We start from the raw sequence: 14,893 nt of genomic DNA, 5'->3' as shown, positions 1-14,893 counted from the left end.
AAAAAAAACCCAAAACAAGTAACCTGTGAGTGAACTTAAAGGCTGTTATACTACTTTTTTTAAAAGTAAGCTGACAATCTGTGTTTCAAAATGAAGACTGTTCCATGGAAGAGATCTATGGCTGAACTATTTTGCTATGTCTTAGTATTAAAAAACAACCCATCTGAAAATTTTCCCACTAGATATTCTGATGAAAACCAGAGTAGTGGCATAGGTCCAAAGGAATTAATGGAGATATATCAATTTGTACCTACTGCAGGTTTAACTCTTGATTTGTATTCAAGAGCTTCAGCTCTTAGGAACACAACTAAACACTGATTTTCTCTATGGTGTTACTTGGCAATGGATGCTGTAAAATACCTCTAAGTTGAGAAAAAGAACAAAGAACAGGGGAGAACTGAACACAAGAATAAAGGTCTAGGTGGCCTTGGCATTTATCATTGGGCAACCTCTTGTAACTGAGAGCTGAACTTTGTTTGCTCAGGTATCTCTACAGCTCATGCTGTTGTGGGAAAGGAGCTGTGTGGCACCATCAGTGACAGCAGCAATGGCTGTGCTGGGCAGGTCACCAGCTCAGGAGGAGATGTTTTGTCCTGTGGGTAGCCCATGTTGGTTCTGACATCTTCTGGATCAAAGGCTGTGAGCTCAGCTCTAATGCAACAGACAGTGGAGTGACCTGCATATTTTTGCCCAAGGAAAAAAAAAATATTTTAAAAGTATGGCTCAAATAAGCTAATATCATCCCATTGGATTTCTAATAAATTCTAGCAATTTTAGAGATAAAAATAACATTAGTTGAAGCACTACCAGCTAAAATAAACACAGTTCTTCCCAGTAGAGGAAAGACCTACATAGTCTTGGCAATGATATGGACAAAATGGAAAATGGGTAAAATGACAACTGCACAAAAAGAGTAAATTCATCCTGCCACCACCTATCTAATGTGCTGCTTCATACATCCACCCTTACAAGAATATATCTTTAAACCATTTATTTCTCTACCAGTGGGCCATTAAAGTGCCCTGGAAAGAGGTAAGACATCTATTTTGTAATAACTTTTACTTTACCAGCAGGTGAGGCAAATTTTGAAGAGATGAAGTACCAAATTTGATTTAGTTATCTTGACATTATGAACAAGATCTCTATTCAGAGTTTCATACTCTCCTATGTTTTACAGGTTACTGTGAGACCTCTGTGGAAGTAACCTTGGACTGGGAGCTGGATGGGCAGAAGAAAAATAAAGTCCCACTTCACAACAATGTTTTCAAAGACCAAAGCAGCACTTTATCTCATGCATCTGTGACCATGTCATGACCATGGACTGGTCTAATAGGAAAGATGCTTCAGATGTTAGTAACTGAAATATGTTAAAAAAATGCAGAAATAGCCTAATTTCTGTATTGTGCATAAAATATCATGATTAGTTTCAAGAAGATGGCCTAGGATCTGGTATTAATCCAGCAGGAACTTATTTTTGTCTCAAGTAGGAAAAGGAAGAAATGATCAAATAACTGTTCAAGTTAGCTTAATGCAGCCACACTTCCATTTACTAGCAGTTCAATGGTATTATGCTCATCTTTGTACATTCTTAATGTTGGATGTTGATTTCTTTTGCTTCCTATTTTGTTGAGCTCTGTAAGGTCATCCAGAATCATTCACATGAATCTAAAATATGGCATGATATTTATTTACTGTCAGTTATTTCTTTGCCAAAATAGAAAATGGCTGTAGACTAAAAATAGATCCTTGCATTATTCCCTATGGTCTTTTCAAACTCAAGAAGCTGGAGCCATTAATAGAGACAAATTAAAATGCATGTGGCTGGTAAAATTTAACACATACAACAGAAGTTGAGAGATGCTCAGAGCCTGTAGTTTTTAATGAGAAAATAAACCAATAAATCATATAAAATGATTCATATAAACATGTAATAAGAGCATCTATTTACTTGTCCAAACCTTGAGAAAAGTAATTTGTTAGTTTGGGCAGTGCAGTCATTGCTGAGTGCTTTTCTCTGCCTTCAGATTTTGATGTACGAACCAGATTCACTGGAAATGAATTGGATGTTGTAAACTTTTCTTTTGGATTTTGATTTCCTTTGGTCTCCCAGACTGCTTGCAAGGATATTATGATCATTAAATATATGTCTATTTCTTTAGATATTTAAGAGAAATTCAGTTCACCCGGTGCTCCTGGTTGTTGGAAGGAAATCCTTGCCCTCCAGCCACGAGTTCTCATGTAGTGACTGCCTGCTTTGCCACAGCCGAAGCCTGGTGCAAACCCCACTGTTGAGCACAGGTGTTGCCTGTAACATGCAGATGTAGTAAACATGTCCTCTCTCTCCCATCTGACTTCAGTCCTGATGTACCACTGGAGCTTTGACAGGAATAGTGAACTCCTGCTCCACCATAACAACAGACAAGGGAGAAAAACAAAGGTACAGGGCTGCTTTATTTAGGCACATATTTTAGCCAGAACTTTGTGTGCGGTGAAAGAACTGAGGGAAAATCTCTTTGCTTCATCTGTTAGTGGCAGAGAGAACCACAGCTATGGAGAGAACTTCCTATAAATTCACCACTTCAAAATTGCTTAGGGATACTTTGGGAATCACTGTAAAAAGATATAGAGAAGAAATTGAACAGATTTTAGAAATGAAATAATATTTGTTTAGAAAAGGACACCTACACTGTAGAAAAGAATGCTGAATATTTCTTAGAGGGTCTTAGGGGCTGTCTTCTCTTTCTCTTCCTTAGGAACCTCTGCTGCTAAAAATTGCCTTTCATTGGTAGCAAGTGTTAAGCAAGATGTAACACCACTTTGTTTTTGGCCTCTTGAAGTTACTGCATCCAACTTGATGAGGCTGACTGAATTCCCACAAAGCACTTGCTTCTGCCTGACCCTACTATGTTTTCAACCAGCAGGGGCACACCTGTTGTGGAAGTGGCTGTAGGATGCTATCCATGAAAATGAATCCCACAACTTATATGGTTTAGGAATGCTGTCAGGGTTCATACTGGTGGATGAGGTGCAGGACACCAGACTGCTAGCAAAGGTGAGCTGAGCATTTGATTTTGTTATTGGGCACACTGTTGCTGTGATCTTCAAAGCTGTGGTCTCCTTTACAGTGAAGATGGAGATGCCTTTTCATTACAGATAGAGAAGGCATATATTAGTTTCAGAAACTGCAAGTCAGGGATGTTTGCTAGCTGGAATTGTCTCTTAAATGTCTTTGGTGATTGTGGTACTGATGATATTTCATGAAGGATGAGTTAATTATAGTTATAATTAATTATAGATCTTTAAAGTGTCAATTTTATCATGTCCATTAACATAGAAAGACTTGTATTGCTTGAGGATATGAACAGCAGCTTACCCCCACAGAAGAAATTACTGGGATCCTCTGAATTGTCCTGTTCTGAAGAATACATGAAGGACTGTGTGACAGGAAGAAGTGCAGCTGGCTCTGTTGAACTACTCCTACATCTTTTTTGTTTTTAAACTTGCCTGGACAATATTCTTGTCAATATCCCTGAAGTATTTATGACCAAAATTCTTTGCACATGATTACTAACTCTTGAAAAGAGTCTTTTTCTCAAGAGATCATTAGATGGCTGGCATGGTTGACCAGAAAGGAAAGGCAGAAATTTCATTCAGAAATCAAAGAAGAAAGACATGAAAGAGAAAGCTAAAAGGAAGGGGAAAAGGGAGTTTGAATATGCCTTACATAGACCTATTGAGTTCACATTTTATTTGTACTAGGTAACATGAGGAACAGTATTGAACACTGCAGTGAAGCTCCAGGGAGCTTTTTAATTCTTTCCTTGCATCCCAGAATTGATTGTTTTCTGAAAACAGGTACCTCAGGACTCTCTGAGTAGCTTCTAGCTTTTTACCATGTCTTCCTTTGTTTTCACACTGGTGACTCTCTTATTCCCAGACCCAGAAAAGCCATATGACTCTCATTCCCTAATGCATAAACTGACAACTAAACTGCTCCAAATTTTAGCCTGCATGAATAGCAGGGGCTGATTCTGTCTCCTTCCATGTACTGCTGTGTTCTTATTTACCTATGTATGAACTGATTTTGCTGGATGAACACAATTTTAAGAAATCTTAAAATTTACAGGCGGAAGGAACAAGAGGCTCTGTCCTGGAGTCCCTTTTCTTAGTCTGTGGTTTCACTGCTCGACCTCCCAACTTCTGAACTAACTAATTTCTTCCACAAATGTGTATCAGGCAAGACCTATTGATTGGCCCCACTGCTTTTCTATTTAAAATGAAATATTGACTTTTCACAGTAAAATGATACTTTCTTCCCCCCTTTCATGCTTAAACCAAAAAGGCATGGATATATTGCATTAAGCTTTTGGAGGTTGGGGTTAGAGAAGGGCAGTCACTCTTGAGATCTTGTTGTATCATGTTATTTTGAATGAAAGCACAATGAGAATTTGGCCACTGCAGTAAGTCTCCCTGAGCTGGAATGAGAAGAGGCTCCATAATTGCACTTCTGAATCGCTGATGCAGAGGGAGGTTAGAAAGGATGGAATTGATGGCCTGCATAGACTTGTTCTCTTTCTTTACCTGCACTCTGACACCTGCACAAGATTAAAGAGAAAATCTGTTAAATCACTCTATCACAACTTGAGATAACCACGTAGTAGCAGATGCCCTGAAAGGCATCTGTCAGAGACTCTCTGGATGTGACTATGAATGGCCATTGCTGTCTCCTTTACCTACTGGTGGGGTGTTGAAGAACATGGGGCACTGCTTGCAAGAGATGCAGAGTCAGGTTCTAATCCAATTTGAATCCAAGTAATTCCATTGAGTTTGTGCTGTTTATATTTGATTTACACCACTTGAAGACCTAAGAAGGAGTGTGTGAGGTTGCTTATTTCTATAATATAAGTTCAACAAATTCAAACTCATCAGGAACAATCAATGTCTATCGTCAGCTATTCAATTTGCATTGTCAGAAATTTTTGCCTTTTTACTGGAACAGTAACCCCCAAAACCTTTGTGTTAGCTGGAAACTGTAACATTAAACCCCGGATCAAATGCCCAAGACTTATGTTAGTTCTGCACAAATCTTTATAGTGGTCCCTGGTGAGTTTAACTAAAGTTAGCAAATGCTGAAGTCTATCTAGTGACTCTCTGGGCATTGTATATGACTTCTGCCTGGCAGATGGACTCTATGGAATTGAAGCAGAAGGAGAGTTTAAAAAAGGCAGCTGGGCATTAACTGGGAGGCAGTATGACATGGACTCAGATGGTCAACAGCAGAGAAGTTTCTAGCCTAAACTTACTGTTTACTTATTTTTTTATCTTTTCCAGATTAAAGACAGAGTAGAAAATGAGTAAGCCCCCTTAATGATAGGATATATGCAGAACAAATAATGTCTCCCAAACAGTCTTCATGTGCTTCTATTTATAGTGAACTGAGGATCTAGAAAACCATGGAGTAAATCTGTTTTTCTGAGGGCTCTTGCTGTACTCTACACTACAACCTAATTTGACCAAACATAAGGTGGTACTGTCCTGGCAGAGCAGACTTGCTGTGTCTGCATGTCCTATCTTTTCTGTTGCAGATCTAATGGTCATTTTACTTTCTGATATAAGTTAAGATCACTACTGTTGTGGCTTTCAAGTTATTAACAAGTAGCAAAACACATAAGGAAATTAATTTATATTCAGTTTATGCATATAACTTATATGCAAGGAAAATTTTACAAGTAATGCATAAAATATGATTAGAGTAATTTATAAAATTAATAACTGGATTTTGTTAATTTATGAAGAGGTGATTTGAACTTGCAGGCTAAATTTTGTCCTCAGTTCTCACAGAATTAATTTTTTTCCAATTTAGGCTGGTGTAACTGAGGAGAATTTGCTCAGTATGTTTAAAATAGAGACAGAAATTACTCATAACCAAGGCACTTCTTCGCTACTATTCACACTTGTTCCCTTAGCACTGTTGTTGCTGTTGTTTTTTTTCTATGGCAGCAAACAAACAAATTAACATAAATATTATTTGGTAGGTTGTTCTATTTAAAGGTGTTGAGACCATGGAGAGAAAAAACATTAATGATGAAAGCTACATGAAGATCCACCTCCTGCAGACTTTGTGTCGCTGTGATTTAAGCAACCACTCTAAATCATTCTCAAGGTTTCCAGACCAATTTTGTTCAACCTTTAGTTAAAGATCACTTCTAGCAGGCAACCAGTTTTATTAATCGCTTGGGTGGTCACATAAGCCAGTGTGCTCTCTACACATATGTCTTGTAATAACTCTACTGCGACCATAAAACTGCTGCACGTTTTATTATATGGTGACATATAGGCAGGAGAGAGGACGTTATAGCTGTAGGCTATTTCTTGTAGCCTGGAGTAGTGAATGAAACTGATACTCAGGATTTAGAAAGAAAACCCCATCACTAGAGACAAAATTACAGTGTGGTGCTGCTTTTCCTTCCCACCAGTGTTTCTGCAGGGAGATCTGCAGTGCAGCCTGCAATTCCAGTCCACAAGGGCTAAAAATAGGTGTCCAGTGCTTGCTGGTTGCAGCACTTCAGATCACACAAGCATGAGGGTCCTGGGGGACTGTGGTGAGGCCCCCCATGATCAGAAAGCTGCACTAAGAGGCTGCCACTCTTGCAGGAAAAAAATTCTTGTTTGTGAATTTCTGGAGCAAGGATGATCCTCCAGGCACCCCTTTGCCTTTCTGCTGCCCCTAGTGACGATGGGGACCTGGGGGTATGGGGTGGGCACAGGGGTATTGGGCTGTTGTGTTTGTCTGTACCTCGCTGCAGCCATGCCTCTCCTGGTGCTGGTACTGCTGCCTAGGGAGCAAATTGTTGGGTGCATTCAGTGCAGCTGGCCCTCGCCTGATGTCAACCCGCGTGTACTGGCTATAGATGGGTGAAGTAAAAACAGCCCCTGCTTTCCTGTTTACGCACTCAGGCTTCCTCTGAGAAGTTCTTGAATAAAAACAGCTGGGCTTGACAAAATAGCCTTTCTATTTATTGCGTTGGGAGCAAGCATAGTGATGGTGGAAAGGGGCTGGGTTGACCTAAATCGCCTGCTCGCGGCTGTGGGTGGGGTGACACCGGGTGGCTCCGCAGAAGGGGGCTGCTTGTGGCCTGGTTGGTGTGCTAGGCCCTGGGTCCAGGGGCAGCCCATGCTTACCACACTCCATCACACTTATAATCCCTTTTGTGAGAGACCAGGAAAGAGAAAAAGTTCATTTTAGTGGCTTTGTGGCATCCCAGGCTCCTTCCTTCTACCCTGATGAATTCTTTCTTCTAGTCCTTCCCAGTTAGGTTGTTAAAACTGGATTTTGGGTGTTTTCCAAGACTAGTAAAGGAGATGTATTTTCAAATATGACTAGAGAAGCATTTCTATAGATAGGAAGATGTTAGATCCTGTGTCTTAATAGTCTTTGGGGCAGTGGCTGTGACAACTGTTCTTCCTTAGCTCACTGTGAGAAACAGAACCTAAATTATTCTTAGAGACATGGACACAGGATAACTGCAGATGAATGGGACCTTGGAGGTCATCCAGGCAAAACTTCTGCTCAAGTCAGGGCTAACAAAGATATGAGGAAATGGAATGAAGCTGTGTCAAGGGAAGTTCACAGTTTGAATATTAGGAAAAGGTTCTTCATACAGAGGGTGGTCAGGCACTGGAACAGGCTCCCTGGGGAAGCAGTCACAGTACCAAGACTATCAGAGTACAAAGAGTGTCTGGACAGTTCTCTTATCCAGAAGGTTTACTTTTACGTATATACTTTTAGGTAGTTCTGAGAGAAAGAGGGGTCTAGACTGATCCTTATGGGTCCCTTCCCACTTCTATGATTCAATGATTCTAACTTACAGCTAGGTCTGACTGCTAGATGTGTTTTAAATACCTCAAAGGATGAAGATGCCACCAGCATCTCTGAGCCCCTGTCCCAGTTCTGCACCACCCTCACCAGACCTGGTCAGATTTTCCCTTGTTTCAGCCTTTTACTGATGCTTCTTTTCTCTTCCCGTGTTTCCTCTGTAAGTCTCCTCTACAACCTCCCACTATGTAGTTCAAGACCGCAATTAGACACCTCCTTAGTCTTCTCCACATTGAAAGACTCACCTTATCAAATATCAGTTGCTCCAGTCCCCACACGTCTGCTGGAGATATTCCTAGCTGGACTAAATCTCTCTCATAAATGGGCTCAGTTAAATTACTCAGTTACTTGGGCTCAGTACTCCAGACAGAGACACAAAAGTACCCAACAGAGTCAGCAACTTCTTCCTTTTGTCTTCTTGCGACCACTTTGCTAATGCAGCCAATGCATGGTTAGTGTTTGAAGGATACACTGATTGTTCATATTTAACTTGTTGTCCAAGACCAGCCCACACTTCCTTGCAGAGCTGCAGTCCTCAGTCTGTTCTCCTGCATCAGGTCAGTGTCAGCTCTAGCACATATCTCTGAGGAACATTGGTCTTCAACGTCATTCCTTCAAAGTGTTGACTGTTGCTCTCTCAGCCCGCCAGCCTAGAAAGTCTTTCACCCATCTCAGACCTGCCCAGGATCCATGTCTGCCCAGGGGGCGGTGCCATGAGGGACTATGTCAACAGCCCTGCTGATGTTGAGGCAAATGACATGAACTGCTTTGTTTCTCCACAAAACCAGTCCTCCTGTTGTAGAGGGTGGCTGAGTCGGCCAGGCAGTTTGTCATCGGTAAATTTATGCTGGTTTTTCCCAGTTGACTTCCCCTCCTTCCTAAAAATGACTCCAGTGAGGATTTCTCTGTAATCTTTACCAGAACCAAGGTAATTCTGACTATTCTGTATTACTCCATCTCCTTGATTTTTGAGGTTATTTTTGACTGCCTGTAATATTCTTAATTTCTGGGAATTATTGATTTTAGTAGTCTGGACTAAGATGTAAATATGAGGCCTAGAACTTAAGGAATCAATCAACTATTCCTTAGAGTTATCCACATCCCCTAAAAAACCAGTGTTTCTAATTTTTAGGTGTTTGACAAGATACAACTACACATAAAAGACAGATAGCTTTCCATTTCTTTATTTACCAGAGACAGGATAGCATCATAGCAGTGGAAAAATTTGAAAATAATAATATAGGTCAAAATTACGAAGAATATATGAAAATCAGAATACAGTTGTAATTCTGTACATCCCAAGTGAGGTGTCTATTAAAACAGACATGTGTTTTCAAGTGTAAGAGTTTGTACAGTGCAGCTCATTTGAAATTAAAGATTTTGAAGTCATTTTGATGGGCTTTAAACTAAAAATGTGTGTCTAATTTTATAAATCAGTCTCTCACCAGTGAGACAGCCCAGAACCCCAAACTCAATCATTTGAACAGGAACAATACTATTGAAACAACCTAGTATGTTGTTTCAATAGTATTGTTCCTGTTCAAATGGTAGATTATGTTAGTGTGTATAAGCCAAGCAGCAAAGGGCAAAAAAATACTCATTGATTCACCTGAAGTTAGATGATCTGTTCAAGGAAACAAGCTTTTTGGTATATCTGGATTGAAAAAAAGAGGGTAAAAAAGTTCACCTGCCTCTTCTGTCTTAGGTTAAATTGTGAAATTTTTTTTTCAGTGCTGCCAGTTTTGACAGCTTAATTTCAAATGTGTATGAGGTGGCACTGGACATGGTGTCCCTATGAGATTGGACAGCCATTCAATGAGCCAAAACTAATTGCGCAGTTCAATCAAATCAATTAAGAAGTGAGAAATGTTTCTGTATTTTAAAAAGTATCCTTTTTAGTTTCATCTCATTGCTGGATCTCATTGTTCATTTGCTGTTGTTCCAGGCATAAGCCATTTGGCTTACACACATGTCTGGCCCACATTCCTGCAAGAGGACTGCACTTACTACGGTGAGAGAGTCCATCAAAGAAAAAGAGAGAGATGTGAAGAGAAGATTCTTGGAAATTTGATGACTGGAAAAATGATAGTTCTTGCCAAGGATTTTTCTGAAGACTGGAAAAAACAACAGGACTGGGGACCAGCTATCTGTGGGGTAAGGGAACTTTTAGCGTTGACGTCTTCCATTCCTCAGAAAGACACAAATTCCAACCCATTAATCTCCGGTGGGGTCAGCAAGGTCTCCTGCTGTTCATAGTGCATCGGCAGTCAAAAATATTCTCAAAACATTTCAATAGGATTTGAGAGCTCTATCCAAAACATTTTTTAAAATGTCATCTGACAAATAGTATTTTTAGCACAGCCTGATATTTATTAGAAGCTTAAGAAGCTGAACAAGGTATCATGAGTTAAGAGTTTACAAAAAGCTGAAAATCTTTCTGTTAGTAATGCCACTGACATTGCTACTAAATCTTACAGGGTATTTATTAGTGAAAATGATAATAACTTTATAAATCTAGACAGTGTGTGACAACAGATACTGATTTAAGGAGAAAATTACTTTGAGCTATGGTAAGAAGAGGTTTCTCAAGACCTTGGCCTCCTTGTTTCATGTATAAAATTCCACCTCTCTGCTGGTAAAGAACAGCCCTTGTCTAACTGTCAAAAAAAAAAAAAAAGAGACAGGGGCCTTGCTCAGATGATTGAGCCCCTACAATGGCAAAGATGGATTATTTCTCTTCTGTGCCTGAGAGGAGGAACTAAAAGGAACTGCTGGACTTATGTTCAAATGATATGAATTAGGCTCTCTGAAATCATCTGTAACATGGACTGCTGTTGCCACTTAGATTGTTAAACTTTCAAAACAGTTTTTAAATTTCTCCCAGTAGTTGCAAGGTTTGGATACTTTCAGTGAGGTTTTCATGCACTCATAGCATTCCTAGTATTTTAGGAGTGGCAGTAGCTTCTGATGAAAGTATGTCTGTTGGCACAACTGGGCCTTGTGAGCCTCAAGTAGCACAGTGTCATCACCAAGGTGCTCTCTGTCATTAATACCACAGTGCAGGTGATAATTAGTTTTACCCATAGGTTCTGTTAGTTTAGCAAATGTTTATTCACACTGAACCATGTTTTACTGGCAGAGAGCTCCAAATTCAGATGAATCTCCATTTTCTATTATTTTTAGCAAGTTTTGAGTAATTGTTTTCTGAGAACCACAATTATTCCTTTAAAAAGTAATATATGTAGGGCTCCAAGAGAACACAAGGTATCCTAAGACAGGAGGACAGAAGGTGCCTGCTAATCTTTTCCTGTAATTTTCTTGATCCTACAGTGCTTTTTACTGCTGAGGAAATGAGACAGTGAGCCAAAACCATCTCCCCAGGGAGTTGCCAAAAAGATGCTTTGTCCCTGAACTGTGAAGATGATTTTTTATCTCTTGCTCCCGTTTAAAAAAATTATGCACAGTCTTGTTGGGCCTTCTCTATTTGGTGCAATGATCACAACATGAACAATTCAACATGAAGAATAAGGGAAAGACAATGGTGTATGATTACTCTTTGCACCATTGCAGGAATGGCATGTCAATTAGCTTGTCTTGCAGGGTTTGGGAGGACTCTGCAGTGCAGAAGGCAGTGATGACCATCTGAAGACTAAGTTGTTTGACACAGAATCATAGATTCACACATTTTCAGAATGGTTGATGTTGGGTGGGATCTCTGGAGATCACCTAGTCTGACTCCTCTGCTCAGGGTCACAGGAGGCTGTCCAGGACCCTGTCCACTTGGGGTTTGAATATTTCCAAGGATGGAGTCTCTATAGCCTTTCTGAGAAACAAGGACACTGGATGCTGCTGAGAAGAGCCTGGCTCCATCTTCTTCACCTCCCCTCCCACTGATGAGCTCCACCAAGCTTTTTCTTTCCTAGGCTAAATAGTCCCAGCTCTACCATCCTCTCCTTGGATGACAGATGCTCCTGTGCCTTAATCATCTCTGTGGTCCTTCCCTGGAGTCATTCCAGTATCTAAGGGACTCTTTTGTGCTGGGAACCCAGGCTTGGATCCAACATTCCTGCTGAGTCTCACCCATGCTGAGAGAAGGGAAAGGGTGACCTCCCTCAGACTGCTGACAACATTTTCCTAATGCAAAGCAAGATGCTGCTGGCTTCAAGGACACACTTCTGGCTCATGTTCAACTTGGTGCCACCAGGGTGCCTAGATCTTTTTCTACAAAGCTGCTTTCCAGATGGTCAGACCCCACTTGTACTAGGGCCAGGACTTGGGATTTCTCTTTGTTGAACTTCATGAGACTCCTGTTGGTGCATTTTTCCACCCTGCAAGATCCTTCTAAATGGCAGCATGTCATGCTCATCTGATGCATCAGCCACTCCTCTCAGTTTAGCATTGTCTGAAAACATAAAGTCCATTGTGTCCCATGATCCAGGTCATAAATGAAGACACTAAACCCTATGGGCATCAGTACCAACCCCTGAGGTGCCCCACTAGTGATCGGCCTCCATCTGAACTTCATGTCCCCAATCACAAATGTTTGAGCACAGCAGTTCAGCCAGTTTTCCACCCATCTCACTATCCACTCATCTAGCCAGTATTCCACTTTGTCAATGAAGATGTTATATAAGACATTGTTGAGACACTTGGTAAAATTAAGATTAAAAATCTTCACTGCTTTCCCCTGATCTACCAAGCCAGACATTTCATCATACAAGGTTGGTCAGGCATGTTTTCTCCCTTGTAAATCCATGCTGACTACTTCTAATCACCATTTTGTCCTTCATGTTTGTAAATGGCTTCCAGAATGATTTGATCCCTCACCTTCCCAGGGACTGAGGTGAGGCTGGATGGGCTATGGAATCAGACCTCCTTGCCCTTCTTGAAGATAGGAGTGATGTGAGCTCTCTTCAGCTGTGAGGATCTTTTGCTGCTTGTCATGATGTTTCAAGGACAATTGAGATTGACCTTCTAGTGACATTGGCCAGGTGTCACTGTACATGTGTGTTTGTCCTATCAAGTCTCATGTTCTTGTTTATATTTACTAATCTGATTCTTCTCTACTGTGGATAAGTCTTCCTTGCTCAAGACTGTCCTTCTGGTCTCATGGCCTGGAATTGCTGAAGGCCACTCTAATTGGTAAAGATCAAGGTGGAGAAATCATTGAGAACATCCAGATCCTTTGTCTCCAGGTCTCCTGCCCCCTTCAGTAGCAGGACCAAATTTTTCCTAGTTTTCCTTTAGCTGCTCATACACCTGTAAAAGCCCTTTCAGTCACCATTTATGTCTCTCCTGAAGTTCAAGATCTCATTTTCTTTGGCTCCCAAAACCCTGTTCCTGCACATGCAGACAGTGTCTCTGTAATCTTGAGTCACCTGCCACTGCTTCCATCTCGTGTACGCTTATGCACAGTGACAATTCACGTCTCCACCCCTCCCTTCTCCTTCCCTGCTGCTTGGCAGGCAGACAGCTAGGCCACTGCCAGAATTGCTCAAAGATGTAAATGGTTTGGCTGTCGTATAAGGCACTTATCTTCAGGTGACTACGCCACACTGCAGCAGCAGAAGTTGCAGCCAGCAATTGAGTTTCGAGGCCTTGACTAAAATGCCTGCAGTTCCCATCAGTGACTAAGCACTGGATTTTGTTTTCATTAGCTCAAAGTCAGAATCTCAATTACTGTGTAAAGTGCTGTGCTCTTTTCCCCTGCTGATAGCTTGATATCCAGATTTAAGCCCCAAACAGATTTTCAGAACTTGGCAGGTGTAATGAAGCAGTGGAGACAGCTTTAACTGTGGCAAAGATATCGAACAAAACTGTCATGTGGAGGACAGGAAGCACATGAATATTTCAAAGGCAATACTAATGCTCTTGCTGGTCACTGTCTTTTGATACATCTTTGTTAAACTTTGAATAGCTGTGATTTTGCTGGCAGTGAAGTCTTGTCTTAATAAAGCAAGAGGAACATATGCTATATTGGCACTGTTCATGTGTTGGGGAGTCTCAGCTTTTCCTTCCATTGGTTTCTTTCAGAAGTTAATTGTCAGAACAGCAGTTGTGATATTATCCCTCTATTACTGTGCTTCTTGACTCTGTTTTCCTTACTAGCAAGGCCATTTCTATGAGTTTTTCCATAATGCCATGCAACACCTAACCCATTTGACTCCAAAGAGGCAAACATAACAATAGACTGGTTAATACCTTCTATCATATTACTCTGTGAAAAATTGCCATTTAAATGCAGGCTAAGAGACAGACACAAAATGGGTCAACCAAATATGGGCAAGTCAGTGTTGAGAAAAGAAACAGAACCACAGAACACAGAATCAGAAAATAATTTGGGTTGGAAGGGACCTTTGAAACTCAACTAGTCCAACTCCCTTGCAGTGAGCAGGGACACCTTCAACTAGATCAGGTATGATAAGTAGGACAGTCAAAGCACAGACTTCATCTTCATGTCTGTATCTCATGACTTGCCTGAGTACTGTGACAACCTCGGTGGCTGTAGGTAGGGAAAGAAGAGGACTATCAGGTGTTCCCCGTATTTTTTGACCATCTGGTTGCTGGAGTGCCTTTTGGGCCAGCAAGACCTGCAGCTCCTGCTGCCACTTCAATTGCTGCCATCTAGTGTCACCTTGTGGGAGGAAAACCAGCAAAGGTTCTGCCTGTTCTCATTGTGGTGAGATCAGGGAAGATGCTCTTCTTCTGCCTTCAGAATCAAGTTGACTAGCAAGTGTGATTTCAGCCATGGGACAGGCTATCTTCACACAGCTTTTTTCCTCTATTTTACCTGCTAGCTCGAGGCTAGAGCAGTTATCCAGGAACCTTGAGCTATAGAGACTCTTTTCTGCTAAAGGGATTTGAACCCACATCATCTACTCCCCATGAAAGTGCCCTCAATAGTGGCATAAGCGCTTTCTTCTACTAACCTATTTCTTGTCCTTCCATATGTAATCACCCACTTGCCACTTCTAGGGATGCCACCACAGTGGCTTGGATTTGCTGTTTTGGTTGCTG

Source organism: Agelaius tricolor, unplaced genomic scaffold (assembly GCF_023055355.1).
Source record: "Agelaius tricolor isolate 1412-34295 unplaced genomic scaffold, bAgeTri1.0.p SCAF_9, whole genome shotgun sequence".
Classification (NCBI taxonomy): Eukaryota; Metazoa; Chordata; class Aves; order Passeriformes; family Icteridae; genus Agelaius; species Agelaius tricolor.
This window is presented reverse-complemented; position numbering follows the sequence as displayed.